This window comes from Carica papaya, chromosome 8 (genome assembly GCF_054855325.1).
Source record: "Carica papaya isolate Zhongbai chromosome 8, ASM5485532v1, whole genome shotgun sequence".
Classification (NCBI taxonomy): domain Eukaryota; kingdom Viridiplantae; phylum Streptophyta; class Magnoliopsida; order Brassicales; family Caricaceae; genus Carica; species Carica papaya.
This window is the reverse complement of record NC_142316.1, coordinates 19,128,895-19,146,814: the sequence shown is the minus strand read 5'-3', so window position 1 is coordinate 19,146,814 and position 17,920 is coordinate 19,128,895. Positions and strand designations below refer to the sequence as shown.

The following is a 17,920-nucleotide window of genomic DNA, read 5'->3' as shown; positions in this document are numbered from 1 at the left end:
AAAAAAATTGGTGCAATACGAGAACTTCCCAGGAGGTCACCCATCCGAGTACTACTCTCGCCCAAGCACACTTGACTACGCAGTTCTGATGGGATCCGGTGCATTAATGCTGGTATGATCGCACCCGTCTAATACCACGCTGCAAATACATAAACTCCTTCCCCTTTCTTCCCCCTCCCGTCATTTGTTTCCTTGTGCGTGCGCAATGCACCTCCCGTGCTCGTTCTAATATCAAGTAAAATGCTACGGTGCCATGACTCACATTTGCGAATAAACCTGAGGACCATAATTCAAGTCGCGCGTATCGTCGAAAGAATCATCTGCAAAAAAATGGGTGCAACACGAGGACTTTTATTTGATATTTGAACGTGCCGTTTGACATTACGCGCGACTTTAATTATGATCCGCAGATTTATTCGCAAATGTGAGTCACGGCGCCGTGGTATTTTACTTGATATTTGAACGAGAACGAGAGGTGTAGTGCGCACGCACAAGGAAACAAATGACGGGAGGGGGAAGAAAGGGGAAGGAATTTATGTATTTGCAGCGCAAAATTAAACAGGTGCGATCATACCAGCACTAATGCACCGGATCCCATCAGAACTCCGTAGTTAAGTGTGCTGGGCGAGAGTAGTACTCGGATGGGTGACCTCTTGGGAAGTCCTCGTGTCGTACTAATTTTTTTTTTCAGATGGGTCGTTCGACGTTACGCGCGACTGCATCTAGGGTCCACTGGTTTATACGCAAATGTGATTTAAGAAGCAGGGGCATTTTTATCGATATTAGAACTTGAAAGAGAGATGCAGAGTGCACGCACAAGGAAACAAATGACGGGAGGGGGGATGGATGGAGAAAAAGTGTATGTATTTGCAGCGCAGATTGAAACATGAGCAATCATACCAGCACCAATGCAACGGATTCTATCAGAACTCCGCAAGTTAAGGGTGCTTAGGCGAGAGTAGCACTAGGATAGCTGACTTCCTGCGAAGTCCTTATATTTCACCCATTTTCTTAGGAAGTCCTCGTGTTGCACCCATTTTTTTGCAGATGATTCTTTCGACGATACGCGCGACTTGAATTGTCGTCCTAAGGTTTATTCGCAAATGTGAGTCACGGCACTGTAGCATTTTACTTGATATTAGAATGAGCACGGGAGGTGCAGTGCGCACGCACAAGGAAACAAATGACGGGAGGGGGAAGAAAGGAGAAGGAGTTTATGTATTTGCAGCGCGGAATTAAACGAGTGCGATCATATCAGCACTAATGCACCGGATTCCATCATAACTCCGCAGTTAAGTGTGCTTGGGCAAGAGTAGTACTTGGATGGGTGACCTCTTGGGAAGTCCTCGTGTCGCACCAATTTTTTTTCAGACGGGTCGTTCGACGTTACGTGCGACTGGAACTAGGGTCCACTGGTTTATACGCAAATGTGAGTCAAAAAGCACGGGCATTTTAATCGATATTAGAACGAGAAGGAGCGGTGCAGTGTGAACGCACAAGGAAACAATTGGTGGGAGGGGGAGGGAAGGAGAAGGAGAAGGAGTGTATGTATTTTCAGCACGAAATGAAACAAGTGCGATCATACCAGCACTAATGCAACGGATTCTATCAGAACTCCGTAGGTAAGGGAGCTTGGGCGAGAGTAGTACTAGCATGGGTTACCACCTGCGAAGTCCTTATATTTCACCCATTTTCTTGTGAAGTCCTTGTGTCGCACCAATTTTTTTTCAGACGGGTCGTTCGACGTTACGCGCATCTGGAACTAGGGTCCGTTGGTTTATACGCAAATGTGAGTCAAGAAGCAGGGGCATTTTAATCGATATTAGAACGAGAACGAGAGGTGAAGTGTGAACGCACAAGGAAACAAATGACGGGAGGGGGAAGAAAGGAGAAGGAGTGTATGTAATTGCAGCGCAAAATTAAACAGGTGCGATCATACCAGCACTAAAGCTCCGGATCCCATCAGAACTCCGCAGTTAAGTGTGCTTGGGCGAGGGTAGTACTCGGATGGGTGACCCCTTGGGAAGCCCACGTGTTGCACCTATTTTTTTTAGGATGGGTTGTTCGACGTTACGCGTGAATGGAATTATAAACCGCTGGTTCATTTGCAAAGGTGAGTCACGGTGCCGGGTCATATTACTTGATATTAGAATGAGAAAGAGAGATGCAGAGTGCACGCACAAGGAAACAAATGACGGGAGGGGGGATGGAAGGAGAAAGAGTGTATGTATTTGCAGTGCAGAATGAAACATGTGGGATCATACCAGCACTAATGCAACGGATTCTATCAGAACTCCGCAATTAAGGGTGCTTGGGCGAGAAAAGTACTCGGATGGGTGACCTCCTGCGAAGTCCTTATATTTCACCCATTTTCTTGGGAGGTCCTCGTGTTGCACCCGTCTTTTTGCAGATGATTCTTTCGACGTTACGCGCGACTTGATTTATGGTCCGTAGGTTTATTCGCAAATGTGAGTCACGGCGCTGTGGCATTTTACTTGATATTAGAACGAGTACGGGAGGTGCAGTGTGCATGCACAAGGAAACAAATGACGGGATGAGGAAGAAAAGAGAAGGAGTGTATGTAATTGAAGCGCAAAATTAAACAAGTGGCATAATACCAGCGCTAATGCACTGGATCCCATCAGAACTCTGCAGTTAAGTGTGCTTGGGAGAGAATAGTACTCGGATGGGTGACCTCTTGGGAAGTCCTCGTATCGCAACAATTTTTTTTAGATGGGTCGTTCGACGTTACGAGCGACTGGAACTATGGTCCGCTTGTTTATACGCAAATGTGAGTCAAGAATCAGGGGCATTTTAATCGATATTAGAACGAGAAGGAGAGGTGCAGTGTGAACGCACAAGGAAACAAATGATGGGAGGGGGGAGGGAAGAAGGAGTGTATGTATTTTCAGCACGAAATTAAACAGGTGCGGTCACACCAGCACAAATGCACCGGATCCCATCAGAACTCCGCAGTTAAGTGTGCTTTGACGAAAGTAGTACAATGATGGGTTACCTCATGGGAAGTTCTCGTGTTGCACCCATTTTCTTTTTTTCAGATGTGCCGTGCGACGTTACGCGCGACTTTAATTATGGTCTGCAGATTTATTCGCAAATGTGAGTCACGACGCTGTGGCATTTTACTTGATATTTGAACGAGAACGAGAGGTGCAGTGCGCACGCACAAGGAAACAAATGACGGGAGGGGGAAGAAAGGAGAAGTAGTTTATGTATTTGCAGCGCAAAATTAAACAGGTGCGATCATACCAGCACTAATGCACCGGATCCCATCAGAACTCCGCAGTTAAGTGTGCTTGGGCGAGAGTCGTACTCGGATGGGTGACCTCCTGGGAAGTACTCGTGTCACACTAATTTTTCTTTTCAGACGGGTCGTTCGACGTTACGCGCGACTGGAACTAGGGTCTACTGGTTTATACGCAAATGTGAGTCAAGAAACAGGGGTATTTTAATCGATATTAGAACGAGAATGAGAGATGCAAAGTGCACGCACAAGGAAACAAATTATGGGAGGGGGGATGGAGGGAGAAAAAGTGTATGTATTTGCAGCGCAGAATGAAACATGAGCAATCATACCAGCATCAATGCAACGGATTTTATCAGAACTCCGCAAGTTAAGGGTGCTTGGGCGAGAGTAGCACTAGGATGGGTGACCTCCTGCGAAGTCCTTATATTTCACCCATTTTCTTAGGAAGTCCTCGTGTTGTACCCATTTTGTTGCAGATGATTCTTTCGACATTACGCGCGACTTGAATTATGGTCCTCAGGTTTATTCGCAAATGTGAGTCACGGTGCTGTAGCATTTTACTTGATATTAGAACAAGAACGGGAGCTACAGTGCGCACGGACAAGGAAACAAATGACGGGAGGGAGACGAAAGGGGAATGAGTTTATGTATTTGCAGCGCGAAATTAAACAGGTGCAATCATTCCAGCACTAATGCACCGGATCCCATCAGAACTCCGCAGTTAAGTGTGCTTGGGTGAGAGTAGTACTCGGATGGGTGACCTCTTTGGAAGTCCTCGTGTCGCACCAATTTTTTTTCAGACGGGTCGTTCGACGTTACGCGCGACTGGAATTAGGGTCCACTGGTTTATACGCAAATGTGAGTCAAGAAGCAGGGGCATTTTAATCGATATTAGAACGAGAATGAGAGGTGAAGTGTGAACGCACAAGGAAACAAATGACCGGAGGGGGAAGAAAGGAGAAGGAGTGTATGTATTTGCAGTGCGAAATTAAACAGGTGCGATCATACCATCACTAAAGCCCCGGATCCCATCAGAACTCCGCAGTTAAGTGTGCTTGGGCGAGAGTAGTACTCGGATGGGTGACCACTTGGGAAGCCCTCGTGTTGCACCTATTTTTTTCGGATGGGTTGTTCGACGTTACGCGCGAATGGAATTATAAACCGCTGGTTCATTTGCAAAGGTGAGTCACGGTGCCGGGGCATATTACTTGATATTAGAACGAGAAAGAGAGATGCAGAGTGCACGCACAAGGAAACAAATGACGGGAGGGGGGATGGGAGGAGAAAGAGTGTATGTATTTGTAGTGCAAAATGAAACATGATGGATCATACCAGCACTAATGCAAAGGATTCTATCAGAACTCCGCAGTTAAGGGTGCTTGGGCGAGAAAAGTACTCGGATGGGTGACCTCCTGCGAAGTCCTTATATTTCACCCATTTTCTTGGGAGGTCCTCGTGTTGCACCCATCTTTTTGCAGATGATTCTTTCGACGTTACGCACGACTTGATTTATGGTGCGCAGGTTTATTCGCAAATGTGAGTCATGGCGCCGTGGCATTTTACTTGATATTAGAACGAGTACGGGAGGTGCAGTGCGCACGCACAAGGAAACAAATGACGGGATGAGGAAGAAAAGAGAAGGAGTGTATGTATTTGAAGCGCAAAATTAAACAAATGGCATCATACCAGCAGTAATGCACTGGATCCCATCAGAACTCTGCAGTTAAGTGTGCTTGGGCGAGAGTAGTACTTGGATGGGTGACCTGCTAGGAAATCCTCGTGTCGCACCAATTTTTTTTCAAACGGGTCGTTCGACGTTACGCGCGACTGGAACGAGGTTCCGCTGGTTTATACGCAAATGTGAGTCAGGAAGAAGGGTCATTTTAATCGATATTAGAACGAGAAGGAGAGGTGCAGTGTGAACGCACAAGGAAACAATTGATGGGAAGGGGAGGGAAGGAGAAGGAGTGTATGTATTTTCAGCACGAAATGAAACAGGTGCGATCATACCAGCACTAATGCAACGGATTCTATCAGAACTCCGTAGGTAAGGGTGCTTGGGCGAGAGTAGTTCTAGCATGGGTTACCTTCTGCGAAGTCCTTATATTTTACCAATTTTCTTAGGAAGTCCTCGTGTTGCACCCTTTTTTTTGCAGATGATTCGTTCGACGTTACGCGCGACTTGAATTATGGTCCTCAGGTTTATTCGCAAATGTGAGTCACGGCGCCGTGGCATTTTACTTGATAGTAGAACGAGAACGGGAGGTGCAGTGCGCACGCACAGGGAAACAAATGACGGGAGGGGGAAGAAAGGGGAATGAGTTTATGTATTTGCAGCGCGAAATTAAACAAGTGCGATCATACCGGCACTAATGAACCGGATCCCATCAGAACTCCGCAGTGAAGTGTGCTTCGGCGAGATTAGTACTCGGATGGGTGACCTCCTGGGAAGTCCTCGTGTTGCACAAATTTTTTTTCAGATGGGTCGTTCGACATTACGCGCGTCTAGAACTAGGGTCCGCTGGTTTATACGCAAATGTGAGTCAAGAAGCAGGGGCATTTTAATCGATATTAGAATGAGAATGAGAGGTGAAGTGTGAACGCACAAGGAAACAAATGACGGGAGGGGGAAGAAAGGAGATGGAGTGTATGTATTTGCAGCGCGAAATTAAACAAGTTCGATCATACCAGCACTAAAGCCCCGGATCCCATCAGAACTCCGCAGTTAAGTGTGTTTGGGCGAGAGTAGTACTTGGATGGGTGACAACTTGGGAAGCCCTCGTGTTGCACCTATTTTTTTTCGGATGGGTTGTTCGACGTTACGCGCGAATGGAATTATAAACCGCTGGTTCATTTGCAAAGGTGAGTCACGGTGCCGGGGCATATTACTTGATATTAGAACGAGAAAGAGAGATGCAGAGTGCACGCACAAGGAAACAAATGACGGGAGGGGGGATGGGAGGAGAAAGAGTGTATGTATTTGCAGTGCAGAATGAAACATGATGGATCATACCAGCACTAATGCAACGGATTCTATTAGAACTCCGCAGTTAAGAGTGCTTAGGCGAGAAAAGTACTCGGATGGGTGACCTCTTGCGAAGTCCTTATATTTCACCCATTTTCTTGGGAGGTCCTCGTGTTGCACCCATCTTTTTGCAGATGATTCTTTCGACGTTACGCGCGACTTGATTTACGGTCCTTAGGTTTATTCGCAAATGTGAGTCCCGGCATCGTGGCATTTTACTTGATATTAGAATGAGTACGGGAGGTGCAGTGCGCACGCACAAGGAAACAAATGACGGGAGGAGGAAGAAAAGAGAAGGAGTGTATGTATTTGCAGCGCCAAATTAAACATGTGCGATCATACCAGCACTAATGCACCGGATCCCATCAGAACTCTGCAGTGAAGTGTGCTTGGGGGAGATTAGTACTCGGATGGGTGACCACCTGGGAAGTCCTCGTGTCGCACCAATTTTTTTTCAGACGGGTCTTCCGACGTTACACGCGTCTGGAACTAGGGTCCGCTGGTTTATACGCAAATGTGAGTCAAGAAGCAGGGGCATTTTAATCGATATTAGAACGAGAATGAGAGGTGAAGTGTGAACGCACAAGGAAACAAATGACGGGAGGGGGAAGAAAGGAGAAGGACTGTATGTATTTGCAGCGCGAAATTAAACTGGTGCGATCTTACTAGCACTAAAGCTCCGGATCCCATCAGAACTCCGCAGTTAAGTGTGCTTGGGTGAGCGTAGTACTCGGATGGGTGACGACTTGGGAAGCCCTCGTGTTGCACCTATTTTTTTTGGGATGGGTTGTTCGACGTTACGCGCGAATGGAATTATAAACCGCTGGTTCATTTGCAAAGGTGAGTCACGGTGCCGGGTCATATTACTTGATATTAGAACGAGAAAGAGAGATGCAGAGTGCACGCACAAGGAAACAAATGACGGGAGGGGCGATGGGAGGAGAAAGAGTGTGTGTATTTGCAGTGCAGAATGAAACATGAGGGATCATACCAGCACTAATGCAACGAATTCTTTCAGAACTTCGCAGTTAAGGGTGCTTGGGCGAAAAAAGTACTCGGATGGGTGACCTCCTGCGAAGTCCTTATATTTCACCCATTTTCTTGGGAGGTCCTCGTCTTGCACCCGTCTTTTTGCAGATGATGCTTTCGACGTTATGCGCGACTTGATTTATGGTCCGCAAGTTTATTTGCAAATGTGAGTCATGGCACCGTAGCATTTTACTTGATATTAGAACGAGCAGGGGAGGTGCAGTGCGCACGCACAAGGAAACAAATGACGGGAGGGGGAAGAAAGGAGAAGGAGTTTATGTATTTGCAGTGTGGAATTAAACGGGTGCGATCATACCAGAACTAATGCACCGGATCCCGTCAGAACTCTGCAGTTAAGTGTGCTTGGGCGAGAGTAGTACTCGCATGGGTGACCTCTTGGGAAGTCCTCGTGTCGCACTAATTTTTTTTTCAGACGGGTCGTTCGACGTTACGCGCGACTGGAACTAGGGTCCACTGGTTTATACGCAAATGTGAGTCAAGAAGCAGGGGCATTTTAATCGATATTAGAACGAGAAGGAGAGATGCAGAGTGCACTCACAAGGAAACAATTGACGGGAGGGGGGATGAGGGAGAAAAAGTGTATGTATTTGCAGCGCAGAATGAAACATAAGCAATCATACCAGCACCAATGCAACGGATTCTATCAGAACTCCGCAAGTTAAGGGTGCTTGGGCAAGAGTAGCACTAGAATGGGTTACCTCATGCGAAGTCCTTATATTTCACCCATTTTCTTAGGAAGTCCTCGTGTTCCACCTATTTTTTTGCAGATGATTCTTTCGACTATACGCGCAACTTGAATTATGGTCCTCAGGTTTATTCACAAATGTGAGTCACGGCACCGTAGCATTTTACTTTATATTAGAAGGAGCACGGGAGGTGCAGTGCGCACGCATAAGGAAACAAATGACAGGAGGAGGAAGAAAGGAGAAGGAGTTTATGTATTTGGAGCGCGGAATTAAACGGGTGCGATCATACCAGCACAAATGCACCGGATCCCGTCAGAACTCCGCAGTTAAGTGTGCTTGGGCGAGAGTAGTACTCAGATGGGTGACCTCCTGGCAAGTCCTCGTGTCGCACCAATTTTTTTTCAGACGGGTCGTTCGACGTTACGCGCGACTGGAACTAGGGTCCGCTGGTTTATACGCAAATGTGAGTCAAGAAGCAGGGGCATTTTAATCGATATTAGAACGAGAAGAAGAGGTGCAGTATGAACGCACAAGGAAACAATCGATGGGAGGGGGAGGGAAGGAGAGGGAGTGTATGTATTTTCAGCACGAAATGAAACAGGTGCGATCATACCAGCACTAATGCAACGAATTCTATCAGAACTTCGTAGGTAAGGGTGCTTGGGCTAGAGTAGTACTAGCATGGTTTACCTCCTGCGAAGTCCTTATATTTCATCCATTTTCTTGTGAAGTCCTCGTGTTGCACCCATTTTTTTGCAGATGATTCTTTCGACGTTACGCGCGATTTGAATTATGGTCCTCAGGTTTATTCGCAAATGTGAGTCACGGCGCCGTGGCATTTTACTTGATATTAGAACGAGAGCGGGAGGTGCAATGCGCACGTAAAAGGAAACAAATGACGGGAGGGGGAAGAAAGGGGAATGAGTGTATGTATTTGCAGTGCGAAATTAAACAGGTGCGATCATACCAGCACAAATGCACCGGATCCCATCAGAACTCCGCTGTCAAGTGTGCTTTGGCGAAAGTAATACAATTATGGGTTACATCGTGGGAAGTTATCGTGTTGCATCCATTTTCTTTTTTTCAGATGTGCCATTCGACGTTACGCGCGACTCTAATTATGGTCCGCAGATTTATTAGCAAATGTGAGTCACGGTGTCGTGGCATTTTATTTGATATTTGAACGAGAACGAGAGGTGCAGTGTGCACGCACAAGGAAACAAATGACGGGAGGGAGAAGAAATGAGAAGGAGTTTAAGTATTTGCAGCGCAAAATTAAACATGTGCGATCATACCAGCACTAATGCACCGGATCCCATCATAACTCCGCAGTTAAGTGTGCTTGGGCGAGAGTAGTACTCAGATGGGTGACCTCTTGGGAAGTCCTCGTGTCGCACTAATTATTTTTTCAGACGGGTCGTTCGACGTTACGCGCGACTGGAACTAGGGTCCGCTGGTTTATACGCAAATGTGAGTCAAGAAGCAGGGGCATTTTAATCGATATTAGAACGAGAAGGAGAGATGCAGAGTGCACGCACAAGGAAACAAATGACGGGAGGGGGGATGGAGGGAGAAAAAGTGTATGTATTTGGAGCGCAGAATGAAACATGAGCGATCATACCAGCACCAATGCAACGGATTCTATCAGAACTTCGCAAGTTAAGGGTGCTTGGGCGAGAGTAGCACTAGGATGGGTGACCTCATGCGAAGTCCTTATATTTCACCAATTTTCTTAGGAAGTCCTCGTGTTCCACCCATTTTTTTGCAGATGATTCTTTCGACGATACGCGCGACTTGAATTATGGTCCTCAGGTTTATTCGCAAATGTGAGTCACGGCACCGTAGCATTTTACTTTATATTAGAAGGAGCACGGGAGGGGCAGTGCGCACGCACAAGGAAACAAATCACGGGAGGGGGAAGAAAGGAGAAGGAGTTTATGTATTTGTAGCGCGGAATTAAACGTGTGCGATCATACCAGCACTAATGCACCGGATTCCGTCAGAACTCCGCAGTTAAGTGTGCTTTGGCGAGAGTAGTACTCGGATTGGTGACCTCCTGGGAAGTCCTCGTGTCGCACCAATTTTTTTTCAGACGAGTCGTTCGACATTACGCGCGACTGGAACTAGGGTCCGCTGGTTTATACGCAAATGTGAGTCAAGAAGCAGGGGCATTTTAATCCATATTAGAACGAGAAGGAGAGGTGCAGTGTGAACGCACAAGGAAACAATTGATGGGAGGGGGAAGGAAGGAGAAGGAGTGTATGTATTTTCAGCAAGAAATGAAACAGGTGCGATCATACCAGCACTAATGCAACGAATTCTATCAGAACTCCGTAGGTAAGGGTGCTTGGGCGAGAGTAGTACTAGCATGGGTTACCTCCTGCGAAGTTCTTATATTTCACCCATTTTCTTGTGAAGTCCTCGTGTTGCACCCATTTTTTTGCAGATGATTCTTTCGACGTTACGCGCGACTTGAATTATGGTCCTCAGGTTTATTAGCAAATGTGAGTCACGGCGCCGTGGCATTTTACTTGAAATTAGAACGAGAACGGGAGGTGCAGTGCGCACGCACAAGGAAACAAATGACGGGTGGGGGAAGAAAGGGGAATGAGTTTATGTAATAGAAGCGCAAAATTAAACGGGTGCGATCATACCAGCACTATTGCACCGGATCCCATCAGAACTCTGCAGTTAAGTGTGCTTGGGCGAGATTAGTACTCGGATACGTGACCTCCTGGGAAGTCCTCGTGTCGCACCAATTTTTTTTCAGACGGGTCGTTCGACGTTACGCGCGTCTGGAACTAGGGTCCGCTGGTTTATACGCAAATGTGAGTCAATAAGCAGGGGCATTTTAATCGATATTAGAACGAGAATGAGAGGTGAAGTGTTAACGCACAAGGATACAAATGACGGGAGGGGGAAGAAAGGAGAAGGAGTATATGTATTTGCAGCGCGAAATTAAACAGGTGCGATCATACCAGCACTAAAGCCCCGGATCCCATCAGAACTCCACAGTTAAGTGTGCTTGGGCGAGAGTAGTACTCGGATGGGTGACCACTTGGGAAGCCCTCGTGTTGTACTTATTTTTTTTCGGATTGGTTGTTCGACGTTATGCGCGAATGGAATTATAAACCGCTGGTTCATTTGCAAAGGTGAGTCACGGTGCCGGGGCATATTACTTGATATTAGAACGAGAAAGAGAGATGCAGAGTGCACGCACAAGGAAACAAATGACGGGAGGAGAAAGAGTGTATGTATTTGCAGTGCAGAATGAAACATGAGGGATTATACCAGCACTAATGCAACGGATTCTATCAGAACTCCGCAGTTAAGGGTGCTTGGGTGAGAAAAGAACTCAGATGGGTGACCTCCTGCGAAGTCCTTATATTTCGCCCATTTTCTTGGGAGGTCCTCGTGTTGCACCCATCTTTTTGCAGATGATTCTTTCGACGTTACGCGCGACTTGATTTATGGTCCGCAGGTTTATTCGCAAATGTGAGTCACTGCGCCGTGGCATTTTACTTGATATTAGAACGAGTACGGGAGGTGCAGTGCGCACGCACAAGGAAACAAATGTTGGGAGGAGGAAGAAAATAGAAGGAGTGTATGTATTTGAAGCGCAAAATTAAACAAGTGGCATCATACCAGCACTAATGCACTGGATCTCATCAGAACTCTGCAGTTAAGTGTTCTTGGGCTAGTGTAGTACTCGGATGGGTGACCTCTTGGGAAGTCCTCGTATCTCAATAATTTTTTTTCAGATGGGTCGTTCGACGTTACGCGCGACTGGAACTATGGTCCGCTGGTTTATACGCAAATGTGAGTCAAGAATCAGGGGCATTTTAATCGATATTAGAACGAGAATGAGAGGTGCATTGTGAACGCACAAGGAAACAAATGATGGGAGGGTGGGAGGGAAGAAGGAGTGTATGTATTTTCAGCACAAAATTAAACAGGTGCGGTCACACCAGCACAAATGCACCGGATCCCATCAGAACTCCGCAGTTAAGTGTGCTTTGGCGAAAGCAGTACAATGATGGGTTACCTCCTGGGAAGTTCTCGTGTTGCACCCATTTTCTTTTTTTCAGTTGTGCCGTTCGACCTTATGCGCGACCTTAATTATGGTCCGCAGATTTATTCGCAAATGTGAGTCACGGTGCCGTGGCATTTTACTTGATATTTGAGCGAGAACGAGAGGTGCAGTGCGCACGCACAAGGAAACGAATGACGGGAGGGGGAATAAAGGAGAAGGGGTTTATGTATTTGCAGCACGAAATTAAACAGGTTCGATCATACCAGCACTAATGCACCGAATCCCATCAGAACTCCGCAGTTAAGTGTGCTTGGGCGAGAGTATTACTCGAATGGGTTACCTCTTGGGAAGTCCTCGTGTCGCACTAATTTTTTTTTCAGATGGGTCGTTCGACGTTACGCGCGACTGGAACAAGGGTCCACTAGTTTATACGCAAATGTGAGTCAAGAAGCAGGAGCATTTGAATCGATATTAGAACGAGAAAGAGAGATGCAGAGTGCACGCACAAGGAAACAAATGACGGGAGGGGGGATGGAGGTAGAAAAAGTATATGTATTTGCAACGCAGAATGAAACATGAGCAATCATACCAGCACCAACGCAACGGATTCTATCAGAACTCCGCAAGTTAAAGGTTCTTGGGCGAGAGTAGCACTAGGATGGGTGACTTCCTATGAAGTCCTTATATTTTACCCATTTTCTTAGGGAGTCCTCGTGTTGCACCCATTTTTTTGCAGATGATTCTTTCGACGATACGCGCGACTTGAATTATGGTCCTCAGGTTTATTCGCAAATGTGAGTCACGGCACCGTAGAATTTTACTTGATATTAGAACGAGAACGGGAGGTGCAGTGCGCACGCACAAGGAAACAAATGACGGGAGAGGGGAAGAAACGGGAATGAGTTTATGTATTTGCAGCGCAAAATTAAACAGGTGCGATCATACCAGCACTAATGCACTGGATCCATCAGAACTCCGCAGTTAAGTGTGCTTGGGCGAGAGTAGTACTCGGATGGGTGACCTCCTGGGAAGTCCTCGTGTCGCACCAATTTTTTTTTAGACGGGTCGTTCGACGTTACGCGCGACTGGAACTAGGGTCCACTGGTTTATACGCAAATGTGAGTCAAGAAGCAGGGGCATTTTAATCGATATTAGAACAAGAAGGAGAGGTGCAGAGTGAACACACAAGGAAACAATTGATGGGAGGGGAAGGGAAGGTGAAGGAGTGTATGTATTTTCAATACGAAATGAAACAGGTGCGATCATACCAGCACTAATGCAACGGATTCTATCAGAACTCCGTAGGTAAGGGTGCTTGGGCGAAAGTAGTACTTGCAAGGGTTACCTCCTGCGAAGTCCTTATATTTACCCATTTTCTTGAGAAGTCCTCGTGTTGCACACATTTTTTTACAGATGATTCTTTCGACGTTATGCGCGACTTGAATTATGGTCCTCAGGTTTATTCGCAAATGTGAGTCACGGCGCTGTAGCATTTTACTTTATATTAGAACGATAACGGGAGGTGCAGTGCGCACGCACAAGGAAACAAATGACGGGAGGGGGAAGAAAGGGAAATGAGTTTATGTATTTGCAGTGTGAAATTAAACAGGTGCGATCATACCAGCATTAATGCACCGAATCCCATCAGAACTCCGCAGTGAAGTGTGCTTGGGCGAGATTAGTACTCGGATGGGTGACCTCCTGGGAAGTCCTCGTGTCGCACTAATTTTTTTTCAAACGGGTCGTTCGATGTTACGCGCGTCTGGAATTAGGGTCCGCTGGTTTATACGCAAATGTGAGTCAATAAGCAGGGGCATTTTAATCGATATTAGAACGAGAATGAGAGGTGAAGTGTTAACGCACAAGGAAACAAATGGCGGGAGGGGGAAGAAATGAGAAGGAGTGTATGTATTTGCAGCGCGAAATTAAACAGGTGCGATCATACCAGCACTAAAGCCTTCGATCCCATCAGAACTCCGCAGTTAGGAGTGCTTGGGCGAGAGTAGTACAATGATGGGTGACCACTTGGGAAGCCCTCGTGTTGCACCTATTTTTTTTCGGATGGGTTGTTCGACGTTACGCGCGAATGGAATTATAAACCGCTGGTTCATTTGCAAAGGTGAGTCACGGTGCCGGGGCATATTACTTGATATTAGAACGAGAAAGAGAGATGCAGAGTGCACGCACAAGGAAACAAATGACAGGAGGGGGAAGAAAGGAGAAGGAGTTTTTGTATTTGCAGCGCGAAATTAATCAGGTGTGATCATACCAGCACTAATACAACAGATCCCATCATAACTCCGCAGTTAAGTGTGCTTGGGCGAGAGTAGTACTCGGATGGGTGACCACTTGGGAAGTCCTCGTGTTGCACCCATTTTTTTGCAGATGATTCTTTCGACGTTACGCGCGACTTGAATTATAGTCCTCAGGTTTATTCACAAATGTGAGTCACGACGCTGTAGCATTTTACTTGATATTAGAACGAGAACGGGAAGTGCAGTGCGCACGCACAAGGAAACAAATGACGGGAGGGGGAATAAAGGAGAAGGAGTTTATATATTTGCAGCGCAAAATTGAACAAGTGCGATCATACCAGCACTAATGCACCGAATCCCATCAGAACTCCGCAGTGAAGTGTGCTTGGGCGAGATTAGTACTCGTATGTGTGACCTCCTGGGAAGTCCTCGTGTCACACAAATTTTTTTTTTCAGACGGAAAATTCGACGTTACGCGTGACTGGAACTAGGGTTCACTGGTTTATACGCAAATGTGAGTCAAGGAGCAGGGGCATTTTAATTGATATTAGAACGAGAATTAGAGGTGAAGTGTGAACGCACAAGGAAACAAATGACGGAAGGGGAAGATAGGAGAAGGAGTGTATGTATTTGCAGCGCGAAATTAAACTGGTGCGATCATACCAGCACTAAAGCTCCGGATCCCATCAGAACTCCGCAGTTAAGTGTGCTTGGGCGAGGGTAGTACTCGGATGGGTGACCACTTGGGAAGCCCTCGTGTTGTACCTATTTTTTTTCGGATGGGTTGTTCGACGTTACGCGCGAATGGAATTATAAACCACTGGTTCATTTGCAAAGGTGAGTCACGGTGCCGGGGCATATTACTTTATATTAGAACGAGAAAGAGAGATGCAGAGTGCACCCACAAGGAAACAAATGACGGGAGGGGGGATGGGCGGAGAAAGAGTGTATGTATTTGCAGTGTAGAATAAAACATGAGGGATCATACCAGCACTAATGCAACGGATTCTATCAGAACTCCGTAGTTAAGGGTGCTTGGGCGAGAAAAGTACTCGGATGGGTGACCTCCTGCGAAGTCCTTATATTTCGCCCATTTTCTTGGGAGGTCCTCGTGTTGCACCCATCTTTTTGTAGATGATTCTTTCGACGTTACGCGCGACTTGATTTATGGTCTGCAGGTTTATTCGCAAATGTGAGTCACGGCGCCGTGGCATTTTACTTGATATTAGAACGAGTATGGGAGGTGCAGTGCGCACGCACAAGGAAATAAATGACGGGAGGAGGAAGAAAAGAGAAGGAGTGTATGTATTTGAAGCGCAAAATTAAACAAGTGGTATCATACCAGCACTATTGCACTGGATCCCATCAAAACTCTGTAGTTAAGCGTGCTTGGGCGAGAGTAGTACTCGGATGGGTGACCTCTTGGGAAGTCCTCGTATCGTAATAATTTTTTTTTAGATGGGTCGTTCGACGTTACGCGCGACTGGAACTATGGTCCGCTGGTTTATACGCAAATGTGAGTCAAGAATCAGGGGCATTTTAATCAATATTCGAACGAGAAGGAGAGGTGCAGTGTGAACGCACAAGAAAACAAAAGATGGGAGGGGGGGAGGGAAGAAGGAGTGTATGTATTTTCAGCACGAAATTAAACAGGTGCGGTCACACCAGCACAAATGCACCGGATCCCATCAGAACTCCGCAGTTAAGTGTGCTTTGGCGAAAGTAGTACAATGATGGGTTACCTCCTGGGATGTTCTCGTGTTGCACCCATTTTCTTTTCTTCAGATGTGCCGTTCGACGTTACACGCGACTTTAATTATGGTCCGCAGATTTATTCGCAAATGTGAGTCACGGTGCCGGGCATATTCCTTGATATTAGAACAAGAAAGAGAGACGCAGAGTGCACGCACAAGGAAACAAATGACGGGAGGGGGGATGGAAGGAGAAAGAGTTTATGTATTTGCAGCGCGAAATTAAACGCGTGCGATCATACCAGCACTATTTCACCGGATCCCATCAGAATTCCGCAGTTAAGTGTGCTTGGGCGAGTGTAGTACTCGGATGGGTGACCTCTTGGGAAGTCCCCGTGTCGCACTAATTTTTTTTTCAGACGGGTCATTCGACGTTACGAGCGACTGGAACTAGGGTCCACTGGTTTATACGCAAATGTGAGTCAAGAAGCAGGGGCATTTTAATCGATATTAGAACGAGAAGGAGAGATGCAGAGTGCACGCACAAGGAAACAAATGACGGGAGGGGGGATGGAGGGAGAAAAAGTGTATTTATTTGCAGCAGAGAATGAAACATGAGCAATCATACCAGCACCAATGCAACGGATTCTATCAGAACTCCGCAAGTTTAGGGTGCTTGGGCGAGAGTAGCTCTAGGATGGGTGACCTCCTGCGAAGTCCTTATATTTCACCCATTTTCTTAGGAAGTCCTCGTGTTGCACCCATTTTTTTGCAGATGATTCTTTCGACGATACGCGCGACTTGAATTATGGTCCTCAGGTTTATTGGCAAATCTGAGTCACGGCACCGTAGCATTTTACTTGATATTAGAACGAGAAGGAGAGGTGCAGTGCGCACGCACAAGGAAACAAATGACGGGAGGGGGAAGAAAAGAGAAGGAGTTTATGTATTTGCAGCGCGGAATTAAACGGGTGCGATCATACCAGCACAAATGCAACGGATCCCATCAGAACTCCGCAGTTAAGTGTGCTTTGGTGAAAGTAGTACAATGATGGGTTACCTCCTGGGAAGTTCTCGTGTTGCAACCTTTTTCTTTTTTTCAGATGTGCCGTTCGACGTTACTCGCGACTTTAATTATGGTCCGCAGATTTATTCGCAAATGTGAGTCACGGCGCCGTGGCATTTTACTTGATATTTGAACGAGAATAAGAGGTGCAGTGCGCACGCACAAGGAAAAAAATGACGGGAGGGGGAGGAAATGAGAAGGAGTTTATGTATTTGCAGCGCGGAATTAAACGGGTGCGATCATACCAGCACTAATGCACTAGATCCCATCAGAACTCCGTAGTTAAGTGCGCTTGGGCGAGAGTAGTACTCGGATGGGTGACCTCCTGGTAAATCCTCGTGTCGCACCAATTTTTTTTCAGACGGGTCGTTCGACGCTACGCACGACTGGAACTATGGTCCGTTGGTTTATACGCAAATGTGAGTCAAGAAGCAGGGGCATTTTAATCGATATTAGAACGAGAAGGAGAGGTGCAGTGTGAACGCACAAGGAAACAATTGATGGGAGGGGGAGGGAAAGAGGAGTGTATGTATTTTAAGCACGAAATGAAACAGGTGCGATCATACCAGCACTAATGCAACGGATTCTATCAGAACTCCTTAGGTAAGGGTGCTTGGGCGAAAGTAGTACTAGCATGGGTTACCTCCTACGAAGTCCTTATATTTCACAAATTTTCTTGTGATGTCCTCGTGTTGCACCCATTTTTTTGCAGATGATTCTTTCGACGTTACGCGCGACTTGAATTATGGTCCTTAGGTTTATTCGCAAATGTGAGTCACGGCGCTGTGGTATTTTACTTGATATTAGAACGAGTATGGGAGGTGCAGTGCGCACGCACAAGGAAATAAA

The 17,920-nt window shown here is 46.5% G+C and overlaps 4 non-coding genes and 27 pseudogenes across 4 annotated transcripts; 30 read left to right on the top strand and 1 right to left on the bottom strand.

The window, feature by feature from the left end:
* Window positions 1-7: 7 nt before the first annotated feature.
* LOC148248898 (5S ribosomal RNA) lies at window positions 8-126 on the bottom strand (annotated as a pseudogene).
* Window positions 127-560: 434 nt separating this feature from the next.
* On the top strand, window positions 561-678 carry LOC148248897 (5S ribosomal RNA; annotated as a pseudogene).
* Window positions 679-1,241: 563 nt separating this feature from the next.
* Window positions 1,242-1,360, top strand: LOC148248896 (5S ribosomal RNA; annotated as a pseudogene).
* Window positions 1,361-1,925: 565 nt separating this feature from the next.
* On the top strand, window positions 1,926-2,044 carry LOC148248895 (5S ribosomal RNA). Its single transcript, XR_015815135.1, has one exon. It is a non-coding gene; the product is annotated as a 5S ribosomal RNA (ribosomal RNA).
* An 881-nt stretch (window positions 2,045-2,925) lies between these two features.
* Window positions 2,926-3,044, top strand: LOC148248894 (5S ribosomal RNA; annotated as a pseudogene).
* A 209-nt stretch (window positions 3,045-3,253) lies between these two features.
* Window positions 3,254-3,372, top strand: LOC148248893 (5S ribosomal RNA; annotated as a pseudogene).
* Window positions 3,373-3,935: 563 nt separating this feature from the next.
* Window positions 3,936-4,054, top strand: LOC148248892 (5S ribosomal RNA; annotated as a pseudogene).
* A 205-nt stretch (window positions 4,055-4,259) lies between these two features.
* On the top strand, window positions 4,260-4,378 carry LOC148248891 (5S ribosomal RNA). Its single transcript, XR_015814719.1, has one exon. It is a non-coding gene; the product is annotated as a 5S ribosomal RNA (ribosomal RNA).
* A 1,237-nt stretch (window positions 4,379-5,615) lies between these two features.
* On the top strand, window positions 5,616-5,734 carry LOC148248890 (5S ribosomal RNA; annotated as a pseudogene).
* Window positions 5,735-5,939: 205 nt separating this feature from the next.
* Window positions 5,940-6,058, top strand: LOC148248889 (5S ribosomal RNA; annotated as a pseudogene).
* Window positions 6,059-6,618: 560 nt separating this feature from the next.
* LOC148248888 (5S ribosomal RNA) lies at window positions 6,619-6,737 on the top strand (annotated as a pseudogene).
* Window positions 6,738-6,942: 205 nt separating this feature from the next.
* LOC148248887 (5S ribosomal RNA) lies at window positions 6,943-7,061 on the top strand (annotated as a pseudogene).
* Window positions 7,062-7,621: 560 nt separating this feature from the next.
* LOC148248886 (5S ribosomal RNA) lies at window positions 7,622-7,740 on the top strand (annotated as a pseudogene).
* Window positions 7,741-8,301: 561 nt separating this feature from the next.
* LOC148248885 (5S ribosomal RNA) lies at window positions 8,302-8,420 on the top strand. The gene has a single exon (XR_015814779.1). It is a non-coding gene; the product is annotated as a 5S ribosomal RNA (ribosomal RNA).
* Window positions 8,421-9,307: 887 nt separating this feature from the next.
* LOC148248884 (5S ribosomal RNA) lies at window positions 9,308-9,426 on the top strand (annotated as a pseudogene).
* Window positions 9,427-9,988: 562 nt separating this feature from the next.
* On the top strand, window positions 9,989-10,107 carry LOC148248883 (5S ribosomal RNA; annotated as a pseudogene).
* A 559-nt stretch (window positions 10,108-10,666) lies between these two features.
* On the top strand, window positions 10,667-10,785 carry LOC148248882 (5S ribosomal RNA; annotated as a pseudogene).
* Window positions 10,786-10,990: 205 nt separating this feature from the next.
* On the top strand, window positions 10,991-11,109 carry LOC148248881 (5S ribosomal RNA; annotated as a pseudogene).
* An 871-nt stretch (window positions 11,110-11,980) lies between these two features.
* LOC148248880 (5S ribosomal RNA) lies at window positions 11,981-12,099 on the top strand (annotated as a pseudogene).
* A 209-nt stretch (window positions 12,100-12,308) lies between these two features.
* Window positions 12,309-12,427, top strand: LOC148248879 (5S ribosomal RNA; annotated as a pseudogene).
* Window positions 12,428-12,990: 563 nt separating this feature from the next.
* On the top strand, window positions 12,991-13,108 carry LOC148248878 (5S ribosomal RNA; annotated as a pseudogene).
* A 558-nt stretch (window positions 13,109-13,666) lies between these two features.
* On the top strand, window positions 13,667-13,785 carry LOC148248877 (5S ribosomal RNA; annotated as a pseudogene).
* Window positions 13,786-13,990: 205 nt separating this feature from the next.
* On the top strand, window positions 13,991-14,109 carry LOC148248876 (5S ribosomal RNA; annotated as a pseudogene).
* Window positions 14,110-14,314: 205 nt separating this feature from the next.
* On the top strand, window positions 14,315-14,433 carry LOC148248875 (5S ribosomal RNA; annotated as a pseudogene).
* A 205-nt stretch (window positions 14,434-14,638) lies between these two features.
* On the top strand, window positions 14,639-14,757 carry LOC148248874 (5S ribosomal RNA; annotated as a pseudogene).
* A 206-nt stretch (window positions 14,758-14,963) lies between these two features.
* On the top strand, window positions 14,964-15,082 carry LOC148248873 (5S ribosomal RNA). The gene has a single exon (XR_015814307.1). It is a non-coding gene; the product is annotated as a 5S ribosomal RNA (ribosomal RNA).
* A 563-nt stretch (window positions 15,083-15,645) lies between these two features.
* On the top strand, window positions 15,646-15,761 carry LOC148248872 (5S ribosomal RNA; annotated as a pseudogene).
* Window positions 15,762-15,965: 204 nt separating this feature from the next.
* On the top strand, window positions 15,966-16,084 carry LOC148248871 (5S ribosomal RNA; annotated as a pseudogene).
* Window positions 16,085-16,293: 209 nt separating this feature from the next.
* On the top strand, window positions 16,294-16,412 carry LOC148248870 (5S ribosomal RNA; annotated as a pseudogene).
* A 562-nt stretch (window positions 16,413-16,974) lies between these two features.
* On the top strand, window positions 16,975-17,093 carry LOC148248869 (5S ribosomal RNA; annotated as a pseudogene).
* Window positions 17,094-17,302: 209 nt separating this feature from the next.
* LOC148248868 (5S ribosomal RNA) lies at window positions 17,303-17,421 on the top strand (annotated as a pseudogene).
* The last annotated feature ends 499 nt before the right edge of the window (window positions 17,422-17,920 follow it).